Source organism: Triticum urartu, chromosome 3A, assembly GCF_056163025.1.
Source record: "Triticum urartu cultivar PI428250 chromosome 3A, HENAU_Tu73, whole genome shotgun sequence".
NCBI lineage: Eukaryota > Viridiplantae > Streptophyta > Magnoliopsida > Poales > Poaceae > Triticum > Triticum urartu.
In genome coordinates, this window is record NC_141875.1 from 37,170,505 (window position 1) to 37,182,245 (window position 11,741).

General features: G+C 48.9%; 1 long non-coding RNA gene and 1 other non-coding gene across 2 annotated transcripts; one reads left to right on the top strand and one right to left on the bottom strand.

Moving 5' to 3' along the window:
- The first annotated feature begins 7,039 nt into the window (after positions 1-7,039).
- LOC125542577 (uncharacterized) lies at positions 7,040-9,712 on the top strand. Its single transcript, XR_015599564.1, has 5 exons — positions 7,040-7,746; positions 8,300-8,396; positions 8,515-8,710; positions 8,782-9,256; positions 9,356-9,712. It is a non-coding gene; the product is annotated as an uncharacterized LOC125542577 (long non-coding RNA).
- Positions 9,713-9,981: 269 nt separating this feature from the next.
- On the bottom strand, positions 9,982-10,062 carry TRNAL-CAG (transfer RNA leucine (anticodon CAG)). The gene has a single exon. It is a non-coding gene; the product is annotated as a tRNA-Leu (tRNA).
- Positions 10,063-11,741: the final 1,679 nt, after the last annotated feature.

Sequence of the window (11,741 nt, forward strand, 5' to 3'; positions counted from 1 at the left end):
TCATTATTCTTTTCATCTCTCCTCCTAATGATATTGAAGTCACCCCCAACCAAAATTGGGAGCTGCTCGGATCCGCAAATTCGAACAAGGTCCGCCAAAAACTCCGGTTTAAACTCGGGTTGTGCGGCACCATACACCGCCACCAGAGCCCAGTTAAAACCATCGGCTTTGGACCTGACCCGAAATTTAACTGCAAAGTCACCCATCACTACACTACGAACTTCCAGTGAATCGCATCTCACTCCAAGCAAGATCCCACCCGATCTTCCTCGCGGAGGAAGGCAATGCCAATCAAAATCGACACCACTCGATAAAGTATTGAGAAATTGGGGCGCAAAATTATCCCTACCAGTTTCAGAAAGAGTAATGAAATCTAATCGATGCTCAAGAGACGCCTCAGCAAGGAACCTTCTTTTAGCCAAGTCCTTAAGACCTCTGCTATTCCAAAAGATTCCTTTCATAGGTCATCATGAAATTTTTTGGCCGTTCGAATCCTAGCACTCCTACGAACCGCGGAAGCCGCATAAACCTTCCGCTTCCACTTACGCTTGGGTTTATCATGGTCCTCCATCCGGTCCTCATAACCGGGATCAGTTGGTCTTGCTACTGCATCCTCTAGAACTACATCCTCTTCCTCAGAATCAGGAGTGGATGGTGCAAGATCTGCACACAAATTATCGAGCACTCTTACCCCTAACGCATCAATCTCTGCATCGTTCATAGGTTTTACTGCTGCTAGGTTTTGAATAATATCTATAGCGCGTTCCGCTTCCAAATCTAGGAGATCATTAACCGAGTTAGAAATTTCATTACTAGTACTCCCTAGCGAAACTCCTAACTGGTTGGCATTATTAATAATCTCATCATTAGAAAAATGCAAAATAGAATTAGACATGTTGACTGACATACCAGTGGTGACCTCAACGTCACGAAGCTTGGCCGCCCTCATGGCGCACCTCTGCTGCATGTCATCAACCTCCGGGTGGTCCTGGAGACGAGTACTCATCCGTCGCCCCGCCGAGACCGGGTCAGGGATCCCACCAAAAGCAACGACCACCTCCCGAGTAAAACCTCGCGCTGAAGGGTCAGCCAAGGATACCGGAGGAAGCGGCGGAGGGCTCACAAACCCCACGGACGGGCAGCCTGGGGAGGGATGTGCGGGCGCTGCCTGCCCGAACAGTCCCCCCTCCGCAACCTCCTGGCCTGAGGGTGTCGCTGTCCTGACTGCCGAAGAAGGATGAGGGGTCGAGGCCACCTGCCCCAGACCCCCACCTAGCACCACTGTAGGAGCGGCCGTTGTTGCCGCCATCGTAGGAGAAGGAGCCGAGTCCACCTGACCCAGACGGCCTCCCCACGGCCGGTTATCGTCGGCGTCACCGGCGCCACCGACGCCAGGATAGGAGGAGGAGAGATCGCGACCACCTGCCTCGGACTCCCCCCCCATGCACAACCTCCGAAACAGAAGACGTCGCCCGGCCCGAGACCACTGGGGATGTGGGGGAGAACGAAACCACCTGAGACTCCAACTCCCCACCCCCTACCAAGGCCATCGCCGAGTGCGTCACTATCGAGCCTCCTGCCATAGGACTATCAACAGTATCAAGCTCCAACACCGGAAGCGTGCACTCAAAAACATGATCAGATTCCACCCGGTCGCTCCAAAGTCTGGGAGGGGCAGACGCTGGCTCAAAGGACCCAAACCGCAAAGTAGTCATAGGCACCGACGGAGCTGGGGCCGGCTCAACCCCCGGCCCATCCCCAGGCAACTGAGCAACAGGTCCCGATCCATTGGACCTCTCTTGTCCAGCTCCATCAGTCGGATCCCCACTGGCACCTACGCTGTCGTCACCCTCGTGCATATCCACATCAGTCCCATTAACCGCGTTGGCAAACAACTTAGTATCCTCAAACTCAATCTCAAGAGGAAACACCTCTCCCCTATAAGTCCAGTTGACCACGTCTGGGACGAACTCAATGTCCAGAACACTCACTAAGAGTCGGGCCACCCCATGGGCGCGGGTGAATGCCATATCCACTTTCTCAGTCTTTCCAACGATTATACCCAGACTAGCCACAACTTGAACATCTGTCAAAGACTCAAAGGGAGCGCTGGAAAACCGCAGCCACACCTGAGTGAGCGGCTTTCCCTTAGGCTCCACCTTCTTCCACTCATGAAATTCCAGAATGCATTTAGTACCAGGGACCTTGCACAACCCAAAGCTCAGCAACCTCTGCAAATCGTCCACAGTTGGGAAGTCAACCCTGAACACATTATCCTCAACATGGACAAGCTCCCACTGAAAATCTCCTGGGGCCAGTTCCTGGAGTCTCTGCACAATCTGAGCCTCAGAAACTACCCCCTGGGTAGCTTTGACAATCCCAGTAGTCAAGCTCTGCGTCTCTACCGGAATCTCTCTCGCAGCCGGGGACTCAAAGAACATGAGCTCAGCACAATATACTCCATAGATTGTAAGAGCTGGCACCTGATCACGTAGAAGCGGGCAGTCCCCCGTGGCATGTGCTGGCTTACCACACGAATCGCACAGCTCCGCCACACATTCAGTAATGAAGTGACCCTTCTCACCACATCGGTAGCATAGCATTTTTTCTTTCTTACACGCCCACTTGGACGCTCTCTCAGACTCCGACCTGTCACCTGCCTCTGCCGAAATACCAGTAGCAGGAACCTCCACGTTGGCCAGAGCCATCACTACCTCCATCGCTTGGCTAGGCAGTTCGGTCGACCGAACGGGATCGGCCGCCACATCAGTAGCCTGATGGTCAACAACGACCGGTGGCGGAGGCTGTCTGCGGTACCGACCACGACCACCACCACGACCACCACGATGACCACGGTAGCCACCTCTCTCCCTGTAGTCCGGGCCAGAAGCTCCCTCGACAAAACCACCCGTAGGTCCGAGAAAAGGTCTCTCCGCAGAACCATCACTCTGCCATGCATAACCACGTCCACCTCCCGTAGACGACGATCCACGGTGCTGGCCATCCCCATAAGCATCATATCCATCGTCTCCCCACTGTCCGGGGGCGGTTCAACTGACTCGCCAGCAACCGCGTTCTGCCTTGTCTGCGATGGGCCCGACCTTTTTTGCGTCGGCCTCGTAACGTAGTGCGGCGGTGGTGCGGCACGAGGCATCGGCGGAGCAGCACCACGCCCCACCGCCGCTGGAGCCTGAGGCCTCGGGGGAGCAGCACCACCCCCCACCGCCGCTGGAGCCGCAGGCCTCGGGGGAGCAGCACCGCGCCCCCCAGAAGCATTGGCCGGCGCGGGAGGCCGAAGTCCACCACGCCCTACCGCCGGCGACACCCCTGAAGGCACCGGCGGCCTTGTCACCGTAGGCAGGGTACCACGAGGCGGACCGCCCCGACCCGCAACTGGCACCGTCGGCCGGGTCCCGGGGTTGCCACCTCCGCGGCCCCCAGGCGCAGTCCCGACAGCCAGCGAGCGATCCGCGACGCCCCTTGCAGTACCAGCCGGCGGCGGCACCACCCCGCCGCAGCCAACAGCGGACACAACCGGAGGAGTATTCTTCCCTGGAGGCCCCCCGAGCCACTGCCAGCCATTGCAAGAGGAGGCAGGATTCGTTTTGCTCGTCCCGATCCGCAAGAAGGAAAGCCAGACCTCCCGCGCTGACGAACCCTAGCAATCAGCGATGAAACAGACGTACAACGATCAACCAAATCGGTACCTGTGTCGGCGCGCGCAGAAACAGTGGCCTGGGCACCATACCCATCGATCTCCGTTCATGCATGCACCATCACACAATCCACCGGGCTCTCATGCAAAGGGCCCTTGGCCCAAGAACTCACGTCCAAACCCTGGGCCACACACTGGGCCTCATACCCAGTGCGCCTCGGGCCCCGGACGGACAAGGCTGCCTCCGGCCCACTAGGGCCTAGCAGCAGGTTCAAACGGGCACGACGCGCCGCACGGATCTCGCCTGGTCCGACGGCCGTCGACGGCGGCTGAAACCCTGCCGGAGACACCTTCTTCTTCTTCTTTCTAGTGATCATCGTCCAACCATCCGACGGAAAAAATCCGATAATGTGAGTTGCGGCCGACTTACCTTAGGAAGGGGGCCCTTCCAAGGCTTGATCCCCACCGCCGTGGGTTTGTATAGAGCCGCCTGTCGTGGATCAGCGATCTTCCTGTCCTTGCGACCCTCGCCAGGTATGATCCGCGTGAAGGAATCAGCAACTGGAGTCGTACACTTCGAAAAATGCCCGGGCGACGTCGACCCCGTGGCACCAGGTGATCTTCGGACTTCAGCGTCATCTTCTTCATCTTCATCGTCGGCCAAGACCCAAAACCTTCCTCCGATCTTCGGCTTCGGTATTGGGCTTCCAGGTTCTGAAGATAGATCCACGACCTCTACTTGATCCGCCTCGTCTAATGGAACCTGCATGCAATCCAAAACAAGGATCTCGAAATCATCAATGATTAAATGTGTACCTGCGTGAATCCGCTCGTCCTCGTCCAAGTACCGTCCGGCCAGAACATCGTGGTCCTGATCTCGCACCTCGTCCATCTCGACAGCGAGTGTTCATACAGAATTCCATCCCTCCATTCCTCGGCATTCTGGCCGTCCTCGAAGCGAATTCGCCATCTCACCTGATCTAGATGCCCCACGGTCCGATTCTGATCCACCTCTGAATCGGAATCAGATCCGCGAGAAACGCGAGGTGACGGCGCCTGATCCACCGCCGTGGCCGTTGGCACCGTCAAGAGCGGCGGCTCCGGTGGAGGAGGCAAGATCCCCGCCCCCACTCCGTCTCCCTTACCAGCCATCAATCCCACTAAGCCTACATGTAATTAAATTATTAACTAACATTATTACTATCTACTACCACTATAAAAGAAAGAAAAAGACAGATCCAAACAATTACATCCATTCATCATCAAAATATAATGGCTCTTAATCATTCTGTGTTTAACGCTATCAACCACGCAATAAGCCAGAGTCTATGGATGCCCCGCAGTAAAAGAGAAAGGAAACCGCCCGCTTGCACGACCTCCTCCTTCTCCCGCATGACCCTCCTCCTCCTCCCGCAGCCGTGCCATTCGCCTCCCGCAGCCGCGCCCTTCACCGCCTCCTCGCGCCGCCGGAGCCACGGAAAGCGGCCGCGGGTCGCCGGGAGCCTCCCCAGCCGCACGACCTCCTCCTCCTCCCCAGCCGCGGCTCGCCGGGAGCCTCCCCTGCCGCCGGAGCCGCCCCGCCGTAGCTTGGCCGCCGCCACTCCGCCTCCGCCACTCGCCCCCGCCGCGGGAGCCGCCGTGGGACAGCCGTGGGACAGCCAGAGCCGCTGCGGGAGCCCGCCTTGGGACAGCGGAGCCACGCCGCGGGCGTGAGCTGCCGCCCCGCCCATCCTCTCCCACCTCCCGCCCATCCTCGCCCTCCGCTCGCCGATCCTCTTCTCCGCCGCCCGCCTTCCTCTGCTCCTCCTCTGCTGCCGGCGATCTCATCCGAGCCAGTAAGTTTTCTTTACATTCAAGTGTGCATTGTTTGAAGAACATGCTTGTGGTTCTGTTCTTTCCACACAAGATAATCTGATACATACATGATCCTTCTGGTTATGATTATTTTAGTGCATACATACATGATCCTTCCACACAGCAGGAACAATTATTCTGGAACAATTGCCATATGTGAATTATCATGATCCAACACCCATGCCACACTCAGCGCTAAAAGGGTTACAGTTTATGAGGACATATTGAATTAGTGAGGATTTCAGAAATTTGTAGTCCAAGCAACTCATACATTTGAAGTTTTGTTGCTTACCTTCCCATCCCATTGTGTTGCTATGCTCCTGAAGTTGCCTAACTACAGGAAAAGGAGGCCAACGTTTTGCTATATTGGGTTATCCACAATAGTATCGGCAGCGATGTTTTGTTTTGTCACAACTACTCAAATATATAATCTGCACATTGTAGTTTGAGTTAAAGAATACCACATTGTAGTTTCAATTAAAAATTTAAAAAAACCACGTGTTTTGTTGTTTCAAGAGATTGAGTCATGGGCTGTGAGCAAGCATTATATATTGACATGAAAGGTAGATCTATTTAGATCATGAAGGTTTGCGCACTGTGATGCAAAGGCCGTATGCATCGACGAGGCGAAGGTGGGAAGGTGGGGCTTACCGGGATGGGTTGAGAGGAGGCAGTGGAGAGAAGAAATGGGAGAGGCGGATGGTGAATATAGGATGTTGATAGAATAGATGAATTTGCGCGTGCAGGTTATCTGTTCCAAGGTCTGCTCAGGGTATGCAGCCTTGTTGGAACTACTGGAGTTGGAATCTTGAAAGTTTGAGTTTAATCCTTTCTAATCAATGAATGTTATTGATGGAATTTTCCAACTCTGTTCTCGGCTATATGGAACCTCTTGCTATTAAATTGAAGTATCAATCATGGCTCTTGGGTCTTCTGTACATGTATGTGTACATTACTTACTAATGGTATATGCACTAGACCTTTCTGTATAGGATGACCCATTTCCAGGCATAGGCATACAGAGGTTTCAATTTTGAAATTTGGCAGGCTTAATTAAAGAATTCAATTTCTTCCTATTCTTGTATGGACAATGTATGTGCCTCTCAGAAGATGACTTTCTATTCATACAGAGTACTCCCTCCGTCCCAAAATTCTTGTCTTAGATTTGTCTAGATACGGATGTATCAAGTCACGTTTTAGTATTAGATACATCCGTATCTAGACAAATGTAAGACAAGAATTTTGGGATGGAGGGAGTACTATTTTGTGTGTGTCATGCATAGCCAAGACAACCTAACTATCTGATCTTTGGGATGCTAATTTGTGCACACACAATAAAAACCAGCAGCAACGACAATGTTTCCTGTAAAGATCAATACCTGCTACATCTTCATTGTTTCCTTTGATAATGAATTCTTGCTACAGCTACAGTGGATCCTGTGATGCATTGCGAGGCCTGCAACGGCATCGATTTTTAACATTTTTTAGTTTTAGTCCAGCAATGAAACACATGTTTCTATCTAAAATTTTCTTCCTCTGTTGATCACCAGGTTCCTGAAGCATTGCATTTCCAGTTAAAGGATGTAGTGATGTTACAGAGGAGCGCGCGGCTGGCCGGCCTATGTGATGTTCCTGCCTGCGGCTGCCACCAGGCTGTGCATGCGGCTTGCTTTGTTCAGGTCCTCTCAATTTCAGGAGAGGAAGTGAACTCGATTAATACTGTCAATTTTGGAAGCAGTTTTTGTGATTCTGGTTCAGCATGGATAATGTTGTTTAGGACTGTAAACATTGTCATGGTTAATTTTAGTTGCTAGATGGAAAAGCAGTGCTACAAATTTTAGAACTAGGACGTCGTTTTCCACGGTTCTATCAAGTTATTTGCATCATACAGCCACAGTTCTAAGCTTAATCTTATTAGTTCTGTAGCATTGCAGATCAGGGTCTTTTTTCCTAGCAGATCAATACCTTTGGTCGGATTTAGCTTATTTGATAGTGAACAAAACATAACTGGTGTGAATATAACGAATAATTACACGGTGTGACCTATCAAAACTATTAACGTGAATTTTTCAGTTCTCATTTTTACACTTTTTATTCTTCCCTTGAGATCCACTGTTTGCTCTTCTAACAGTATAATACTAGCTGTGCACTTGCAGCCCCTTTCAGTTGAGCTGGGTCCACCCGGTTCTATGGGGAAAGTAAATTACGTCGCTTCAGCTGTTCAATACAGCCTATAGGTTAGTGGAAGCTATCACTTTATTCCAATTTCTAATTTATCTGCATGTGTTCTACCCATGCTTAACTTTATTTGAAACACTACTCTTGTCATGTATGCATGATACAGTGCTAGAGTTAGAATTTCAGGGCATGAAAAAGCAATTTACTATGCTTCAGGTAAGAAAGTTATTTCATACAACTCTTTTTAGGAAAGTTGGTACTCCCTCTGTAACTTCTTATAAGATCTTTTAAAGTATCCATGATAGTGTCAAAAAACGTTTTATTTTAAATTACAGAGGCAGTAGCTTATTGTGTTGAACTTATTGAACAACAGACATGACATGTGTCTACACCAAGATCTGTTGCATCAAAGCTTTTTGCGGATACACCTCTTCTTACAGGACAGCTTTGTGTACAACTTATCTTTAGCTTCAATTTCCATAATAAAATGTGTTCTTTTGTTTTATCATCATGGTTTCTCTTCTTACGTAACCAAACATTCTCAGATGTTAGTTTCTTATTGCCCTCCAAGTCCATTAAATCTCAGTCTTATCTATTTTGTGATGGTTCCAGCGCGTGCTTGATGCATCCCTTGGTTCTTGGAGGAACATGTGCTATTCCTGGTGCTTTTGGTTGTGGAAAAACTGTTATTAATCAGGCACTTTCCAAGGTGATCACTAATTCTCCATTCTTTACTGCCTTGATGTAATAGCTCCAGAGAATTGCTCCTTCCATATATTTCTTGGTGGCATCTCTATACTGACTGTTGAGTTTAACTATCTCTGTAGTACTCCAGTTCTGAAGCTGTTGTTTATGTGAGATGTGGTGAAAGAACAAATGAGATGGCTGGGGTTCTCATGGACTTGCCCCAATTGACAATGACGTTGCCCAACGGACGTGAAGAGTTTGTCATGAAGAGAACAACATCGGTTTCTAACGCGTCTAACATGCCCGTCGCTGCTCGTGAAGCCTCCATTTATACAGGTAAAGGTGTAATGCCTTGATAGCCGTGGAAGTAAAGGGAATTTATTGATCAAGCTGGCTCATTATATTAGGGTTGTCTTGATCTTGCTTACTCAAGTGCTTCACCAGTAGAGCTACACAACATGTGCGGTGTGCCAAGCTGTGCTTTCAAGTTGTGTCCTCGGCCCTCCCCGTCGTAATGCTCGTCTAGCATGAAGCTTGAAAGTTGATCCAAACCAACACCATGTATTCTTATGGATGTATGAGTCAACTCATTGTAGGTGGAGCTTTTCTCTTGCGCACAACTTACTTTATTTTATGCTTTATCAGTGTAATGTCCAGTTTCATTTGCAGGTATACCATTACTCTTCTCATGGTATTGCAGATGCATCATGTGTAGCTTTTCAGCCTTGCAAATTTGAGGTTTAACTTATACATGCATATTGTTAGAATATTGGTGCGTTCAAAAGACTATATATGGGTGGAATTAACAAACTGGCTGAAAATATGAAACAAATCCAGGATGCTTTGTCAGCTTTTCATGGAGATTCTGCTAATTTCAACAAGGTAATATTTAAGATTAATTAAAATCTTGCATTTCCTTGTTTTATCTGAATCACTTATCATCTATACTATTGCACACAAAACACTTGCATGATTAACCAGAGGAACTTCAAGAATTGGAGGGAGCAGTGTGTGTCTGGTCAATAGGCAAGCAGTTCCCCCTGCTCCATCGGAAGCTACAATTGAAGAGGTTGCTGCACTACAAGCTGAAATGACGAAACGACCAAGTTAATGTTTGTTCTTTCGTTACATCGATTTGTAAACCTTAATGTCTAGTTGCTGCTTTCACAAGACTAATTCACTGGTGGACGTTGAATACTACATATACAAGTAGATTTCCACATATGACTGTAATATTAGTTAAGACGTGTGTTGCGCGTGCACGCTTACTAGTAAGAGAAAAGATTAGATACATTTCACGTGTGCTTGGAATGTATGTTATACATGGCTTGGTTTCTATTCAGACTTTCAGAGTGTAAATTTAGATTCGTCTTTGGGGTAGTGCTGTTTTAAACTTCTGCAAAAGCATTAATGCCGACTTGTATGATTATAGTGGTATCCAGCCTATGCTCGTGTGATATCAATGAATGGCTTGCTTCCGTGTTGCAAGCATGGTTGATATCCAAATGGAAGAGAAGAAATGTTTTTGCAGATTTGTATTTATTTTTTCCGTTTTTGGTATGGGTTATTTTAAACAAGATAATAACGAATAAAAAACAATGAAAAAATGTCAAGAGTGGGATTTGAACCCACGCCCTTTCGGACCAGTACCTGAAACTGGCGCCTTAGACCAACTCGGCCATCTTGACGTTTGTGCCAATAAACGAAATTACTTTATATAATCTGATACTAGTTCCCAAACTCTCGAATCTCACAAACTCACAATTGTTTTCATTTTATTTGAATTATTTGGCTCGGTAAAATTGCAGAGAGAATGACTGTATACATAATTTAGAAAATCCTTAGCCTCCCCGTGGAGCAAACCACCCGCGTGTGCTATAATGTTAAGGTCTGATGTATACTTCCCAAGCTTGACATGGTCAGGGCTTTTGACTCCGTCTCTTGGCCCTTCCTCCTCATACACCCTCAGTCAACTCGACTTTGGCCCTTATTAACGGGATTTGATCTTTCTCTTCTCGTCTTCGACATGCACGTGTATGCTTTAACGGCGTGTCGGGTTTACCGATTGGTCACGATAAGGGGCTTCGTTAGGGCAACCCCTTATCACGTATGCTATTTACGCTTGTCATGAACGTCCTCGACTCCATGATCCAACTTAAGGTACAACGTGGGATCTTCCACCGCCTTACTATGCATCATGTGTCATCTATCATCTCCCTGTGTGCCAATGATATAGTGATCCTCACTCAAACAGACGCAATATCCTTGCCATCAGTGGGCTCAATTGAGTCTTTAGCGTTGCTTCCGGACTGCACACCAACTACTCATGATCCAATGTTTGCTGGGCCAGCTGACCATCATTGGAAACGAGATGGAACATGTTCCATCTCGAATTTCCCTATTCCCTACCTCGGCCTTCCCCTCTTCGTTTGAAAGGTACATGTGTTTGCTTGCTTCTGCTGATTGATGGGTTGAGACAAAGCTGCCACTTGGAGGCCTCCGAACTGCTTCAAATCAAGAAATTGTGGGGAGCTTTTGGTCAAGTCTTGAAAGGGACTCCCATCCCAGAGTGTGAAAGCTCTCGGGAGAAGGGAATCGACAACACAACTGGAGCTGCCCTTTCTTTGGTTTAGTAAGAAGCTTCCTCAAGTATGTCGATTTGTAGTACGGCCAGTTCACTCGAATCCACTGACTTCATGCACGGGGACTCGACCATCAATCCTTTCTTGTGACGAGCTGTGACTGGGTGCTCTGAAACCTCCTTAAAAGGAGGGGCGGTGGGGTAAGGTAATTGAAGTAACTAGCCAGTATTAAGATTAGGCATAAGCATAATAAACTGATGCATCCGAAGACGGTGAATCTAGAATAGAGGCCGGGTGGGGAAGCAAAAGATGCAAGAGAGCCTTTTTCCGGGAAGGAAGGGACGGCCAAGAACGATGTCCTTTCTCGTTCCTAATGCCTAATGCCTAAGCGGGAGCGCCCCTCTGTCTGCTACTTTACACTACTCCTTGAACGTGTCCTCTCGGCTCTCCTCGAAACTATTCCGAAGTTTTGAATTCCATTTCTATGGATAGGTTCTAAGCATATGAGAGAAAGGCGGATGAAAGGCAGTGACCCTAAGTTCTGAATCTTGCCCTGAATAAGTAAGGTTTCGGGGAAGTTAGAAGCCTTTCGGGCTGAATAGGGGCGGTGAGAGGGTGTAGTGTAGTAAAGGAGGTGGGCTTAGAGCCATCAAGCAAAGTAAGGCAAAGCTTTATCGCGAAGAGGGCAGATGAATGAATTGGTTCCAGGGTATGCCTTCCGAGGTATGCCGGGCAATAAGGGCAAGGAAGGCTGCGGGAAGAGTTTCAGGACTAGGCCAGAGGAC